We start from the raw sequence: 5,000 nt of genomic DNA on the forward strand, positions 1-5,000 counted from the left end.
GTTGAGTCAAATTAAGCCGCAGGCTCCACTCCTGGTGGTGCCCTTCCGTCAATTCCTTTAAGTTTCAGCTTTGCAACCATACTTCCCCCGGAACCCAAAAGCTTTGGTTTCCCGGAGGCTGCCCGCCGAGTCATCGGAGGAACTGCGGCGGATCGCTGGCTGGCATCGTTTATGGTTAGAACTAGGGCGGTATCTGATCGCCTTCGAACCTCTAACTTTCGTTCTTGATTAATGAAAACATACTTGGCAAATGCTTTCGCTTCTGTTCGTCTTGCGACGATCCAAGAATTTCACCTCTAACGTCGCAATACGAATGCCCCCGCCTGTCCCTATTAATCATTACCTCGGGTTCCGAAAACCAACAAAATAGAACCGAGGTCCTATTCCATTATTCCATGCACACAGTATTCAGGCGGGCTTGCCTGCTTTAAGCACTCTAATTTGTTCAAAGTAAACGTGCCGGCCCACCGAGACACTCAATAAAGAGCACCCTGGTAGGATTTCAACGGGGTCCGCCTCGGGACGCACGAGCACGCACGGGGCGGTCGCCACGCCTTCGGCTCGCCCCACCGGCAGGACGTCCCACGATACATGCCAGTTAAACACCGACGGGCGGTGAACCAACAGCGTGGGACACAAATCCAACTACGAGCTTTTTAACCGCAACAACTTTAATATACGCTATTGGAGCTGGAATTACCGCGGCTGCTGGCACCAGACTTGCCCTCCAATAGATACTCGTTAAAGGATTTAAAGTGTACTCATTCCGATTACGGGGCCTCGGATGAGTCCCGTATCGTTATTTTTCGTCACTACCTCCCCGTGCCGGGAGTGGGTAATTTGCGCGCCTGCTGCCTTCCTTGGATGTGGTAGCCGTTTCTCAGGCTCCCTCTCCGGAATCGAACCCTGATTCCCCGTTACCCGTTACAACCATGGTAGGGCGCAGAACCTACCATCGACAGTTGATAAGGCAGACATTTGAAAGATGCGTCGCCGGTACGAGGACCGTGCGATCAGCCCAAAGTTATTCAGAGTCACCAAGGCAAACGGACCGGACGAGCCGACCGATTGGTTTTGATCTAATAAAAGCGTCCCTTCCATCTCTGGTCGGGACTCTGTTTGCATGTATTAGCTCTAGAATTACCACAGTTATCCAAGTAACGTGGGTACGATCTAAGGAACCATAACTGATTTAATGAGCCATTCGCGGTTTCACCTTAATGCGGCTTGTACTGAGACATGCATGGCTTAATCTTTGAGACAAGCATATGACTACTGGCAGGATCAACCAGGGAGCTGCGTCAACTAGAGCTGAGCAGCCGGCCGCCCGGGAGTGTGTCCCGGGGGCCCGCGCGAACACGCAAGCGTCCGCTCAATCATTCTGCAAACAGGAGGAGGCTGAGCTCCCCTGCACAATACACCTCGAAACCCTCTCAGGTCCCGGCGGCGCGCAGCGCCGTCCCAAGTACTTGGTCGGGTTCGAGAGAGGCGCAATCGCCCGGAGTTAGGCGAGTAGACGCTTTCGGTGCGACCACCCGTGCTCCCAACTGAGCTTGCCGCTGCCGACAGAGGCCCGGGAGCGTGCTGTCGTGGCATTGCCGGCGGGAGACAACACGCGCCACCTACGGTGACCGGCAGCTCCAACGCCAGCGCCACAGAAGGACAAAAGCCCCACTTGGGTGCCGAAGCGAACTCTCCCAGCACAGCGCACACGCCAACACATCCGCACAGCTGCGATACAAACCACCAGCGAGAACCGCTGGGGGCGACCCGAGCAGCAGACGGCGTCGCGGCGCCGAGCGCCGGGCGGCGGCGCATCCTCAACGCACACAGTCCTCAATCGGACCAGCACACTGCAGATGTCCACCGCGCTTCGCACCGGGCCCGCGAGGACCTACTTTGGCCGCACGGCGCCGCGCGCAGGGTGCGCCGGCGCGCAGCTGCGACGCCTGCCGCGTCCGTCGGCCGGCGCGCCTGCCACTGGCCGCCCCCACCAGCCGGCTGTAGCGCGTGCGCCCACGCACCGCGCGGCCAGCACGCCGGGAGGCGCCCCCCTCACCGGCCGGGGGACGGTCCCACCCAGCCACCGCCGCGTATCGCTTCACACCCAGATGCCGTTCAGTTTCGTCGGCATGGTGGGTTATCGCTGGAACAACCGGTTAGTACCTCAACCTATCGTCGCCATCACCGATTCACCCCTAGCGAGAACAACCGCACCACAACGGGTTACCCATTTCTTCATTTGCGTAACTTCACCAGAAAACGTAGGCGTCCATCGCCATTTGCAACTTCAACCATTATTGCATGCCTGTGTCAGGTGTCCACGCCACACTACGTCTGCCCACATACACGCAACAAAATGTGCACGCCTAGACAATACGTGGAAGGTGGCCCCCGTACGTATGCGATGTCCATTGCTCGAACGACTGTCAACCGGCTTCTGTAGCATGTCGCAGATATGGAACGCGCTGCACCATGCCATCACGGTGTGTGAGGAGAGACGACTAGGTCCGAATACATCAACAGACAGCTCATGCTGATCGCCATCCACGGCGTCCGTTCCTCCCACACGTCTCTATGGCGTACCACACTGCAATCCAGCTCTCATAGGGAGACGACACGTAGCTGCGTGCACAATATTTGCACTGTATGGTCCGCCGTTTTTGGGCGCAGTCGTTGTACGGTCACACATGTGCCACGATGTATCATTCAGTACATAAGGACGAATGTGCAGTACAGATTGTGGTTCACGCGTACGACATCAGCGGACAGTTGACACAGGCCGCACCACAACGTAGCCTGCGTACGTCGCATGCGAAGGGCATTGAACATGCAAACTTGTCACCAACCACCTTGCGAAGGCAGGGGGCAAGGTGGGGACGTGGGGAGAGGTGGGGGGGGGGGGGGGCGGCATGTACGCCCTGCTGCCATCCACATTACAGTGTACAGCAGGAGCATGTGGAAAGTCAGCAAGACTTGCAAGGTGTTTAACATGAAGCGATACACAGGGGAGCGGGCAGTGCGAGTAGCGAACTATATTGCGAGGGTTGCGGGTGGGCAACACTACACTAATTGAACGAGTCGTATAACAATTACAGAGCAGGTTTAGGCGACAACGTGGGTTACGATAGGCGACAACGTGGGTTACGTTAGGGGACAACGTGGGTTACGTTAGGGGACAACGTGGGTTACGTTAGGGGACAACGTGGGTTACGTTAGGGGACAACGTGGGTTACGTTAGGGGGACAACGTGGGTTACGTTAGGGGACAACGTGGGTTACGTTAGGGGACAACGTGGGTTAGGTTAAGGCACAACATGGGTTAGGTTAAGGCACAACATGGGTTAGGTTAAGGCACAACATGGGTTAGGTTAAGGCACAACATGGGTTAGGTTAAGGCACAACATGGGTTAGGTTACGGCACAACATGGGTTTAGGTTTAAGGCACAACATGGGTTAGGTTAGGGGACAACATGGGTTAGGTTAGGGGACAACATGGGTTAGGTTAAGGCACAACATGGGTTAGGTTAAGGCACAACATGGTTAGGTTAGGGGACAACATGGGTTAGGTTAGGGCACAACATGGGTTAGGTTAGGGGACAACATGGGTTAGGTTAGGGGACAACATGGGTTAGGTTAGGGGACAACATGGGTTAGGTTAGGGGACAACATGGGTTAGGTTAGGGGACAACATGGGTTAGGTTAGGGGACAACATGGGTTAGGTTAGGGGGACAACATGGGTTAGGTTAGGGGACAACATGGGTTAGGTTAAGGCACAACATGGGTTAGGTTAGGGGACAACATGGGTTAGGTTAGGGGACAACATGGGTTAGGTTAGGGGACAACATGGGTTAGGTTAGGGGACAACATGGGTTAGGTTAGGGGACAACATGGGTTAGGTTAAGGCACAACATGGGTTAGGTTAGGGCACAACATGGGTTAGGTTAGGGCACAACATGGGTTAGGTTAGGGCACAACATGGGTTAGGTTAGGGGACAACATGGGTTAGGTTAGGGGACAACATGGGTTAGGTTAGGGGACAACATGGGTTAGGTTAGGGGACAACATGGGTTAGGTTAGGGGACAACATGGGTTAGGTTAGGGGACAACATGGGTTAGGTTAGGGGACAACATGGGTTAGGTTAGGGGACAACATGGGTTAGGTTAGGGGACAACATGGGTTAGGTTAGGGGACAACATGGGTTAGGTTAAGGCACAACATGGGTTAGGTTAAGGCACAACATGGGTTAGGTTAGGGGACAACATGGGTTAGGTTAGGGGACAACATGGGTTAGGTTAGGGGACAACATGGGTTAGGTTAAGGCACAACATGGGTTAGGTTAGGGGACAAACATGGGTTAGGTTAAGGCACAACATGGGTTAGGTTAGGGGACAACATGGGTTAGGTTAGGGGACAACATGGGTTAGGTTAAGGCACAACATGGGTTAGGTTAAGGCACAACATGGGTTAGGTTAAGGCACAACATGGGTTAGGTTAGGGGACAACATGGGTTAGGTTAGGGACAACTTGGGTTAGGTTAGGGGACAACATGGGTTAGGTTAAGGCACAACATGGGTTAGGTTAAGGCACAACATGGGTTAGGTTAGGGGACAACATGGGTTAGGTTAGGGGACAACATGGGTTAGGTTAGGGGACAACATGGGTTAGGTTAAGGCACAACATGGGTTAGGTTAGGGGACAACATGGGTTAGGTTAAGGCACAACATGGGTTAGGTTAGGGGACAACATGGGTTAGGTTAGGGGACAACATGGGTTAGGTTAAGGCACAACATGGGTTAGGTTAAGGCACAACATGGGTTAGGTTAAGGGACAACATGGGTTAGGGTTAGGGGACAACTTGGGTTAGGTTAGGGGACAACATGGGTTAGGTTAAGGCACAACATGGGTTAGGTTAAGGCACAACATGGGTTAGGTTAAGGTACAACATGGGTTAGGTTAAGGTACAACATGGGTTAGGTTAGGTTACACGTTGTTGTAA

At 53.9% G+C, this 5,000-nt stretch overlaps 1 non-coding gene across 1 annotated transcript in view; it reads right to left on the minus strand.

Moving 5' to 3' along the window:
* LOC124729934 overlaps positions 1 to 1,295 on the minus strand; it is a 1,912-nt gene extending 617 nt beyond the window's left edge. Inside the window, exon 1 of the ribosomal RNA XR_007007823.1 lies at positions 1 to 1,295. This exon is cut by the window's left edge and continues 617 nt beyond it. This is a non-coding gene — a ribosomal RNA (small subunit ribosomal RNA).
* Positions 1,296 to 5,000: the final 3,705 nt, after the last annotated feature.

This window comes from Schistocerca piceifrons, unplaced genomic scaffold (assembly GCF_021461385.2).
Source record: "Schistocerca piceifrons isolate TAMUIC-IGC-003096 unplaced genomic scaffold, iqSchPice1.1 HiC_scaffold_1227, whole genome shotgun sequence".
NCBI lineage: Eukaryota > Metazoa > Arthropoda > Insecta > Orthoptera > Acrididae > Schistocerca > Schistocerca piceifrons.